The sequence below is a fragment of the Mustela putorius genome, unplaced genomic scaffold (genome assembly GCF_011764305.1).
Source record: "Mustela putorius furo isolate JIRA1106 unplaced genomic scaffold, ASM1176430v1.1 tig00003834_pilon_pilon_pilon, whole genome shotgun sequence".
In the NCBI taxonomy this organism is placed as follows: domain Eukaryota; kingdom Metazoa; phylum Chordata; class Mammalia; order Carnivora; family Mustelidae; genus Mustela; species Mustela putorius.
In genome coordinates this window covers 126,866,650-126,879,102 of record NW_025421987.1, presented here as the reverse complement: position 1 = coordinate 126,879,102, position 12,453 = coordinate 126,866,650, and positions in this window count along the sequence as shown.

Below are 12,453 nucleotides of genomic sequence, written 5' to 3'. Positions count from 1 at the left end.
TGACATGAAAAATGACACAGTCCTGGTAATGGTGTGTCTTTTGAAGGGATTTGTTTTTGAGAACAACAATATTAAGACATAGATCCTTTGTGATCATGAAGAATTGGATCTTCCAGAATCCCAGAGAAAACTCAGAATTCAGATTCCATTGCATAGGCATTGCACTGAGTCCTCCTTGTGGTGGGGGTGGATTCCAGAAGAAATGCTATGACACAGAGTGAAAAGTTCAAAGCATGCTGTGTTTCACAAGGCTATTTGTCATAGAGAACAAAGAGGTGGTTATCAAAGTGGAGCTGGGTGGAGGGATGGGCAAACTGTGTGAAGGGAATTAAGAGTACCCTGATCCTGATAAGCTAGGAATAATGCATCGAATTATACTGGAATTAAGAGAGAAAAATGAAATTACACTGGATAAGAGGATATATTGGAATTAAGAGAAGAAAATGTAATGATATGAAGTGAAATCAAACTGGAGAACATAAAAAAAAAAAAAAACTTAAAGGTGATTTGTTGGCCATGGATGCATCTCAAGTATCCATGATGTAGCAGACATTGATATGGTTCAAGGCAACCAGCAGGCAAAGTCACAAAGAATCATAAAAACTTCAATACTGTGTGCAGTGAGAGTTCATAGGCATGTGTCTATGAAACTTCATCAAACAAAAATGTACCTTCTACAGTGTTCAAAAACACACAGAGAGAGTTTAGGCCCTTGTCAGAAAGGTTGGTGGCCTCCCCTTAACCACAACTCAACAGAATGACAACAAAGAACAATCCCAGACAGTGTCCTCTCCAGCACCTCTAATGGATATGAATCTAAGCCACATGTCACAAATTGACTTTAGGGTAGCAGTTAAGAAGACAATAGTCAGATTGGAGAAAACTATTGATGGCAACATAGATTTGTTAAGGGCAGAAGTGAGAACAGATTTGGCAGAACTTAAAAATGCTATCAAAGAGATACAATCTCATCTAGATATAGGGTAAATGAGGCAGAAGAACAAATTAGTGATCTTGGAGATAAACTGATAGAAAAGAAGGAGCAAGAACAAACAGTATAGAATCCTTGAAAACAAATTTAGAAACCTGAATGACAGCATGAAATGTTCCACTGTCACGGGTTGAAGCCTATGCCTTTGGCTCAGGTCATGATCCCAGGGTCCTGGGATCGAGTCCCGCATGGCTCTCTGCTCAGCGGATAGCCTGCTTCTCCATCTCTCTCTGCCTCTCTGCCTACTTGTGATCTCTGTCTATCAAATAAATAAATAAAATCTTTTTTAAAAAAGAAAAAAGAAATGTTCCACTGTCAGAATTTTGGGGACCACTAAGGGGTGAAGAGAGAGAGAAAGTGGACTAGAAGATATATTTGACCAAATCTTAGCCAAGTACTTCCCTAATCTAGCAAATGAAACAAACAATTATGTCCTAGTGACAGAGAGGACACCCCTGAAGATCAATGAGGGCAGACCAAGGCCCAGGCATGCAATGACACAACTTGCAAATCTTAGAACCAAGGAAACTATTTTAAAGGGCAGTTAGGGAGAAGAGATTCCTTACAGGGGGAAGAAAATCAGGATAATATCAGACCTGTCCACAGAAACTAGGCAAGCTGGAAAGGGCTGGCAAGACATATTCAAGGTACTAAATTAGAATAATAGTCAAGAATTCTTTATCCAGCAAGGTTGTCATTCAGAATAGATGGAGAGATAAGAAGCTTCCAGGACTAGCATTGACTGAAGGAATGTGACCACTAAACTGACCCTGCAGGAAATATTAAAGGGAGTGGTGTTCTATAAAAGGAGAAAAACCCCATGACAGAGAACAGAGATATACAGAGATAACCTATAGAAACAAGGACTTCACAGACAACATGATGACATTAAAATCTTATCAATAATCACTCTCAAGGTGGAGGGCCTCAATGATCCCATAAAACAGCACAGGGATGCAGATAGATAAAAAGACAGGACCCACCCATATGCTGTCTACAAGAGATGCATTTTGAACCTAAGGTACATCCACACTGAAAGACAAGGGATGGAGAATCATCTTTCATGCTAACAGACCTCAATAGAAAGTTGGGGTAGCAATTCTGATATAAGACAAATTAGATTTTAAGTTAAAGATTGCAGTTAGAGATACAGAAGGACACTATATCATTCTTAAAATATCTATCCAACAAGAAGATCTAACAACTGTAAATACCTATGCCCCCAACATTGGAGCAGCCAACTACATAAGCCAACTAACCAAAATAAGGAGACATATTGATAAGAATACATTAATTGTAGAAGACCTTAACACTCCATTCTCAGCAATAGATCATCTAAGCAGAAAATCAACACAGAAATAAGAGCTTTGAATGACACACTGGCTCATATGGACCTCAATGATATACACAGAAAATTCCACCTTAAAACAACAGACTACTCATTCTTCTCCAGTTGGCATGAAACTTTCTCCAGAATAGACCACATACTGGGTCACAAATAAGGGCCCAACTGAAACCAAAAGATTGAGATTATTTCCTGCATATTCTCAGACCAAACTGGAAATCAATCACAAGAAAAAGTTTGGAAGAAATTCAAACACTTGGGAACTAAAGACAACCCTGCTCAAGAATGTTTGGGTCAACCAGGATATCAAAGAAGAACTTAAGCAATTCATGGAAATCAATGCAAACAAAGACCCTTTGATCCAAAATCTATGTGATACAGCAGAGTCAGTCCTAAAGGGGAAATTCATAGCCATCCAAACCTCACTCAAAAAATAAAAAATCCTGAGTATACAAACTGTCTTTACACCTTAAAGATCTGAAGGATCAACAATAAATTAAGCCTACCCCATGCACAAGAAGGAAAATAATTATGATTAGAGCAGAGATCAATGAATTAGAAAACAGAAACATGGTAGAACATAAGCTGGTTCATTGAGGAAAGTAATAAGATGGTTAAACCAGTGGCCATACTTACCCAAAACAAAAGAGAAGGACCTAAATTAATAAATTTATGAATCAAAGGGGAGATATCATGACTAACACCAAAGAAATAAATACAATTCTGAGAAATTGTTATCAATAGCTATATGACAATAAATTAAGCAACCTGGAAGAAACGGATGCAGTCCTAGAAACCTATAAACTACCAAGACTGAAACAAAGAAATTAACAACCTGAATAGACCCATAACCAGTAATGAGATTGAAGCAATAACCAAAAACCTCCCAAAAAACAAGAGTCCAGACCTAACAGATTCCCTAGGGACTTCTACCAAATATTCGAAGAAGAAATAATGTCTATTCTCCTGAGGCAGTTTAAAAAAAAAAGAAAGAAAGAAAGAAACAGAAGTAAAACTTCTGGACTCTTTGTGTGAGGCCAGCATTACCTTCAGGCCCAAACAGGCAAAGACCCCATCAAAAAGAATTTCAGACCAATATCCCTGATGAATATGGATGCCAAGATTCTCAACAAGATCCTAGCTAATAGTTCCCAATAGTATATTAAAAGAATTCTCTATCATGACCAGGTGGAACTTATCTCTGGGATGCAAGGGTGATTCAACATTTGCAAGTCAATCAATATGATAGAATATATAAATAAGAGAGAAGAACCACATGGTCCTCTCAATTGATGCAGAAAAAGCATTTGACAAAATACAGCATCTTTTCCTAATTAAAACTCTACAGACTATAGGGATAGAGGGAATATTCCTCAACATCCTAAAAACCATCTATGAAGAACCCACAGGGAATATTATTCCAAGTGGAGAAAAGCTGAGAGCCTTCCCATTGAGATCAGGAACACGACAAGTATGCCCACTCTCACCACTATTGTTGAACATAGTAAGAGAAGTTCTAGCAATAGCAATCAGACAGAAACAACAACAAGATAAATAAAAAAATATTCAAAATGGCAAAGAAGAAGTCAAACTCTCTCTCCTCACAGAAGACATGATACTCTATGTGGAAAACCCAACGGTCTCCATCCCAAAATTAGTCGGACTCATACAGCAATTCAGTAATGTGACAGGATACAAAATAAATGCACAAAAATCAGTTGCTTTCTTATACACTCACAATGAAGCTGTAGAAAGAGAAATTAGAGAAACGATTCCATTTCCAATAGCACCAAAATCTATAAAATATCTTGTAATAAACCTAACCAAAGAGGTAAAAGACCTATACTCGAGGAACTACTGAACACTCATGAAAGAAATTGAAGAAGACATAAAAATATGGAAAAACAGCCCATGCATATGGATCAGAAGAATAAACATTACTAAATGTCTATGTTGCCCAGAGGAATCTGTACTTTTAATGCCATCCCTATCAAAATACCAATGACATTTTTCAAAATGCTGGACGAATCCTAATATTTGTATGGAACCAGAAAAGACACGGAATCGCCAAGGAAACATTGAAAAAGAAAAACAAAATTGTGGACATCATATTACCTGATTTCAAGCCATATTTCAAAGCTCTGATCATCAATACTTTTATCAGCTGAAAGTCTGAAGGATACATGAAAATCCACTCTTTGTGTTTTTACATTCTTTTTGTTTTTCAAGTTTTTATTTAAATTCTAGTTGGTTACCACATAGTGTAATATTGGTTTAGGAGAGGAATTTAGAGATTCATCAATTACATATAACACTCAATGCTCATCACAACAATTACCCCCCTCATTACCCATCAACCATTTAGCCCATCCCCCTCTTGCCTCCCCTCCCGCAACCTAAGTTTGTTCTCTATATGTAAGATTTTGGGGGAGAACCTGGGTGGCTCAGTTGGTCAAATGATTGATTCTTGATTTCCACTCAGGTAGTGATCTCAGGGACATAAGGTCAAGACTTGCATTAGGGTCCTGTTCAGTGGGGGGTCTGCTTGAGATTCTTTCCCTCTGCCCCTCTCCCCAAATGCTCTCTCTTTACATTTATAATATATAAGTATAGATAGATAGTCTAATGAACCATTGAACACTACATCAAAAACTGATGATGTACTCTATGTTGACCAACAACATAATAAAAAAAAGAAAAATATCCAAATATGAGTAAATAAACCTTAAAAGAAAAAGAGTTTGTGATGGATTACCTCCCTCCATTTCTTTTTTCTTTTATACCCCATATTCATCGATTTTGTTTGTTCAATTCCACATAAGAGAGAAGTCATATGATATTTCTCTTTCCCTGACTGACTCATTTCACTTAGGATATGACACTATAGGTCCAACCACATTGTTGTGGATAGGAAAATCTCATACTTTGATGGCTCCATAATTCCACTATATGTATATATCACTTCTTTTTTTTTAAGATTTTATTCATTTAAGAGAGAGAGTGAGAGAGAACACGAGAGGGGAGAAGGTTAGAGGGAGAAGTGGACTTCCTGTGGAGTTGGGAGCCCAGGATTGGACTTGATCCTAGGACTCCAGGATCATGATCTGAGCCAAAGGCAATTACTTAATGAACTGAGCCACCAGCCACTCTATCACTTCTTTTCTTTTAAGATTTAATTTTTTGAGGAGAGAGAGTGAGAGAAAGGGCATAAGCAGGGAAAGCAGTATGCAGAAGGAGAAGCAGGATCCTGCTAAGTAAGGAGCCTGACTTGGAACTAAATCCCAGGACCCGAGGGTCAAGACATGAGCTGAAGGCAGACACTTAACCTACTGAGCCACCCAGGTGTCCTTACATCACTTCTTTAGCCACTCATCTATCAATGGACATCTGGGTTTTTTCCATGTTTGGGCAGTGGTGGACATTATTGCTATAAACATTGGGGTGTTAGTGCCCCATCAAATCAATACTTGGCATCCTTTGGAAAATTATGAGTGCAATTGATGGGTCATAGTAGTTCTCTCTTTAACTTATGGAGGAAATTCCATGCTGTTTTCCAGAGTAGCTTCACCAAATTTGCATTCTCTCCAACAGTGTAAGAGTGTTCCACTTTGTCCTTTATCCTTTATCCTTATCCATGAGTAGATTTTCTCTCTTCTTACTTTTCTGTTCCCTGATCCCTTTCAGTTTCCCATCTATTTTTCTCCTGCCACCAACATGAGAGTAGAGCTGGGCAAGGAAGAACAGCATAATCTGATACTCAGTGTTTTCTTTCTGTAATAGGTAGAAAGTTAGAGTGGTATGTATCTTGGAGTTAGTCACTTGCTGAGGAGAAATCTGGGAGATGAGAAAGGTGGGGCTGGCTTGCAGGTTTCATGTTGAGAGCCTCTTAATTCTATCTTCATGCTGGGACTGAGAATAGGGGATGTGGTGATACAAACGGATTCTCCAGATAAAGAACTGTGCCCACATTGTACAGTCCCTGGAAGCAGCTGTACTTCCCTTGGGAGTGTAGGTTTGCATGCAGGATAGTAGGTATGTCAGTATGTGAATCCATGTGCAGTGATTTTGGTTTTGATTGTGTGTGTTTATGTCATGCATTGTGTGTTTCCCCAGATTTATGTTGCCCTACAAGTCACAATTAATGGTGTGAATTTTCTAAAGAATAATTCTGCAGAATGGGAAAAGATGTTTGCAAATGACACTACAGACAAAGGGCTGATATCCAAGATCTATAAAGAACTCCTCAAACTCAACACTCAAAAATTAGATAATCACATCAAAAAAATGGGCAGAAGACATGAACAGACGCTTCTCTAAAGAAGACATACAAATGTCTAACAGACACATGAGAAAATGTTCATCATAATTAGACACCAGGGAGACTCAAATCAAAACCACATTGAGGTACCACCTTACACCAGTTAGAATGGCCAAAATTAACAAGATGAGAAACAAGATATGTTGGAGAGGATGTGGAGAAAAGGGAACCCTCTTACACTGTTGGTGGGAATGCACATTGGTGCAGCTACTTTGGAAAACAGTGTGGAGATTCCTTAAGAAATGAAAAATAGAGCTACACTATGACCCTGCAATTGCACTACTGGGCATTTACCCCAAAGATACAGATGTCGTGGAAAGAACGTTTATAGCAGAATGGCCACAGTTGCCAAACTCTGGAAAGAGCCAAGATGCTCTTCAACAGATGAAAGGATAAAGAAGAAATGGTCCATATATCCAATAGAATATTACATCTCCATCATAAAGGATGAATCCCAAGTTTTGTATCAACATGGATGGGACTGGAGGAGATTATGCTGAGTGAAATAAGTCAAGTGGAGAGAGTCAATGATCATATGGTTTCCCTTACTTGTGGAGCATAAAGAATGACATCGAGGACATTAGGAGAAGGAGAGGAGAAGTGAATTGGGAGAAATCAGAGGGCGAGATGAACCATGAGAGTCTGTGGACCCTGAGAAACAACCTGAGGGTTTTGGAGGGGAGGGGTTTAGGGGTTAGGTGACCCTAGTGGTGGGTATTAAGGAGAGCATGTATTGCATGGAGCACTGGGTGTAGTGCATAAACAATGAATCTTGGAACACTGAAAACAATAAAATTAAATTAAAAAAAAAAGAAAAATTCCCATCACCATTACATCATGAATATCTAAGCATGTATAAGTTAATCAAATGCTACAATTTAAATCTTGTTCATGATATGCTGCATACACATCCATTATAACATATCTCATCAGCACCCAGGTAGAGGATTACTGTGCACAAAATAAACAAATTTGGGCTTCACAATTCCTGTTACTGAGTCAGTGAAAATTCCATTTAATAATGACTCTCAAAAAAAAATAATGACTCTCACCTCATAGTAGGTCTCATGACATTGTGAATGGTCAGAGTCCCTCAATCTTGCCACTTCACTCACTCAAAACACTCTTCATCTATATGAGTCTTCCCAAGTTCACCTAAAGCACTGAGTGCTAGGGAGGGGCTCTTTTCTTCTTCAAGTGGCCCTAGTTGCTGCCATGTGCCAACACCTAGAATTGAGTGGGAGTCAGAAAAGAGAAGCACCAGGAATTGTTGGGGGAAATTAACTCTCTTTCTCCATCAAGGTCTAAACTTTACCTTCAGAATAAAGTACAAAAGTATAAAACTCATTCTCACTTGAAGAATGAGTCTCCCACTACAGATCGTTGTTGTGGTTCTGCTGGGCCACAATGTGTAATATGAAAAGAGAAACAAGGGGTCTTCTTCTGGGACTGAGCATCAGGGTAGGCACGTGCCTTCCTAGAAAGGAGGATGGAAGGGCACATTTTGTGTGGCACAGTGTGGAAAGGGAACCTCAAAAGTGTGACAACAGTGTTATCACTCATGACCCTTTCCGTCAGACAGGGGAAATAGGGTTTTCAATTATTCTGAAGGCCTCTGCAAATAAACAAGTCAAGGTAGTTATTTTACGTCAATATCAGCAGAAACTGAACCAAGTTATGGTTTATGTTTTATTTTGGAGCATCAACCCTGTGAGAAAGACATGTCTAAATAATATTTGATTTCCATATAGGCATTTTCCCCAAAGAAACAAAAAAAGCATGAGACTGCTTGATTTTTCAAATGTCACTTGTTTGTCCCAGACAGTCTACTTGATCCGAGGGTTTCCTAGAAAACCTAAATCTATAGATCATAGTTTCTACTGCTGGTGGGTGATTCCAAAGATTCAAGATCAGGAAAAGCAGTAGTACCTGAGCACACCTTGCTCACACTTTGGATGATATTTGTCCCCTTCCTGGATGGAGATGAGAAAGGATACAGTCTCCTGTTCACAGGAGTGAGCACTGTGCAGACATCTTTAACACCTGCAGAAAGTGGCTTTCTGTCATCTTCTACGACTTCACCTTTTGCCTTCCTTCAAAACATCTTCTTCTCTTCTTTTTCTTCTTTATTTCCTTCTTACATTTGTACTTTATTCCACTTATACTTAAATTGCAAAAAAAAGCACACATGACCTCAAATCTATCCTCTTGTCAAATTTGCAAGTAGAAGCACAGTATTGTTAACTCGATGCACATGGTTGTGCAGCAGATCTCTACTTCCATCAGGCATGACTAAATCTCCACATGTAGAATAAAAATGCATCCTTTCCTCCTCCTCCAACTTTTGGCAGCCCTCTTCTTCCTGCTTCTGTGACATTGACTATTTTAGATTGCTTATGGAAATGCAATCATACAATCTTTGATTTTCTGTCATTGGCTTATTTGACTTAGTATAATGTATTCAAGGTCTTTCGTGTTCCCACAAAGGACAGCATTTTCTTCTTTATTAAGGCTAAATAATAGTCCACTGTATGGATATACCACCATTCTTTAACATTCAGTGTCAATTAACATTGGGGCTTTTTTCCATATCTTGGCTACTGTGTAAATGCTGCAATAAATATGAAATTGCAGGTGTATCTTCCACATACCTGGCTCACTCCCTTTGGATATATAACCACATGTGTGATAGCTGGATCCTCTGAGAGTTCCCTTTGCAATATAAGGAAACTCAACACAGTTTTCCATGATGGCTGCACCATTTTCTACTCCCACTAATAGCATTCACAGATTTGACTTTTTCACATTCTTACCAACACCTGTTTGTTGTTGTTACTGTTGTTGTTGTTGTGTTTGTTTGTTTTTTTATTTTCATAAAAGCCATCCTAAAAGATGTGGAGATATCTGATTATTGTTTTGATTACTAGTTAGGTTGAGCATCTTTTCATAGGTCTGATGGCCATTGGTTTGTTTCCTTTGGGGCCAACTAATTCATGATTTTCCCCCTTCTTCTAATTTGGTAAGTCACTTTTGTTTCCTTTTTGCACAGTAACACCTTCTCTGAAACAAGTTTTGCAAATATTTTCTCTCCTTCTGTAGGTTTCCTTTTCCTTCTTTAAATTGTTGAAGAGAGTATCCTTTCACCCTTGTGTAGTCTTGGCATACTTGCCAAAGATCATATGGCCATGTATGTGTGAGTTTATTTTCAGGTTCTCTTTTCTGGTCGTTAGTCTATCTGCCTATTTTTATGCCTGCACTATACTGGTTAGCTTAGTGTAGCTCTCTAAAGTGTTTGAAAGTCAACAAGTACAGAGCCTCCATTTTTGTTGTTTACTTTCAATGTTTTGTGACTCTTTTAGGATCCTTTATGGTTCCACATGTATTTCAAGATTGAGTTGTCATTTCCCTGAATGACATTGGATTTTTATTAGTGTTGAAATGAATCTGTAGAAGATTTTTTTCTAGGACCTAGCTGTTGACCTTACTGTTTTCATTTCCCAAGGCCTCAAGTAATGCCTGACATGTGTACATGATCCCAGGAAAAACCAACAAATAAATGGTCAGATGAGGGCAGCAATTACTGTACAAGGAATAGCAAAGGGAAGAGAGGTTATGTCTTCATCTTTGATTCTGGAGCTGTGCCATCCAGATTAATGGTCACTAGATGTGACTCTCTAAAGTTAACTTTACAAAATCATTTATTAACTCAATGAACTAAAATAAAGTAAAATAAAATAAAATAACCTCCTTTTACTGAGACAAACTAGGAACATTTCAAGTTTTCTATACCATATGGAATTTCATATTGCTAAATTTGGAGGTGGGAGGTAAAATGGGCCTGGTAGAACTGATAATGCAAAGGATGATTCCTTTAGCATCTCGGTCTCATTTGAAGGTTTGCTACTGTGATCGCTGTCTTGCTGAATGGTGCCAGCCACACTGAGTCCAGCAAAGGTCTGAGAATCCACTAGAAAGATCAGGGAGATGCTGTATGACCCACCATAATCTCAACTAGCATGGGAGGGATGGCTAGGCCCCTCTGTCTAATAACGTGTTTTCTCCTGCTTGTGTTTCTAGAGATTTGCTTATGGGGAACATCAAGAACACCAGCAGTGAGATGGAAGCCTCTCCAGGTAAGAAATGACACTGAGTAAAAACCAATGGGAAAGCAGAAAGAGTCAAGTATCATATGGTTTCACTTATTTGTGAAGCATAACAAATAACATGGAGGACATAGGGAGATGGAGAGGAGATGGGAGTTGAGGGAAATTGGAGGGGGAGGTGAACCACGAGAGACTATGGACTCTAAAAAACAATCTGAGGGTTTTGAGGGGGCAGGAGATGGGAAGTTGGGGGAGCCAGGTGGTGGATATTAAGGAGGTCATATATTGCATGGAGCACTGGGTGTGGTGCAAAAACATGAATTCTGTTATGCTGAAAAGAAATTTAAAAAAAAATGGGAGAGGGTTCCAGATGACAGTCAGGTTGTACCTGTTGACATGGAGACTAAGGAAGGTGTATATGAAATCAGAAAAGAAAGGGAAATATGTGTACAAGTTGGCTTTGTTTATTTCATAACTTTATGACATAACAATAAGAGGAATTACATCCAAGTGCCTTGAGTGTGTTGTGTTTTTAAACATCTTTTCTTGCTTTGCTCTCTAAAAATTATCTTTTCTTGCACTTTCCTCCCTTTGCCACTACTAAATGTCAAATCTTGATTTTGTTGGTTAACACTTGGAAATTATGGATGAAGGACTGAGGGTCTTCTTGTTATGGACCGATGGTGGATGTCTTCTCTGGTGACACAAGAACTCTCTCAGAGGCACTTGAACATGGAGACTAATCTCTTCTAGAGTGTGCCAGGTGGTGAGTGATAAGTCAACTTTCTCTCTCGTAACTGAAAGGACTTGTCACATCATCTTCCTTTTACTGTCCCCTATTTGCTCCCCCCTAAAAACCACTCTCAGAGCTGGATAGGTGAGAGAATATTTCCTCTGGGATTTAGAAATCCATGCCATGGCCACATTCTTTCCTGAAGGGTTTGTCAGTACTGCTGTGGGAGTGAGATCAGAGACTTGGGAGTAGTAGTCAGCATGGTCTGACGATCCCTTAGGTCACATGGTAAGAAACAGTTCTCCTTCTTAGAGTGCATTTGGGAGAGGTGGCAGGGACTTTTGGGGACAAAAGAGCAGGCAAGCGTCAACCTGCTTCCTTGTTCATTAGAATAGGATAAAAGACACCAGCTGAAGGCAGCAAGTCTTGGTGCTAGCCTTTTGCCGCACCTTACCATGACCTATTGACAATTCCATGGTCATAAGAACATTTTCTGGAACAAACCAGCACCTGGTCATAGTGCAGCAAGAGCCTCCCCAGAAGAAGTTAATCGGGTCTACGTGACACTCACCCCCAAAATGGGGGAGTTTTGAAAACCAGCTGTTCCTGACATAAAACACAGCAGTACTGTAATGTCTGGTAGGCTGATGGCTTGGACTCAGAAAGGGTGAAGGCAGGGATGGGATGGAAGCTGGAAACACAAAAGGGGCTATCGTTTGCTCTTCTTTGAGGGCTTTCTTTCTCTCTTTTTCTTTCATTTTTAAATATTTTTTATTGTTATGTTATTCACCATAAAATATATCATTAGTTTTTGATGACGCAGTGAGGGCTTTCTAAAGAGTGGTGGTTTATGAACTCCTCTCTCCGGGGACAAGAGAATAGGGTGATGCCATTATCTCCCCCACCCATCAGCACTGACCAACTACAGAGAGCCTCACAGTGCTACCAAGTCAGGCCAGAGCC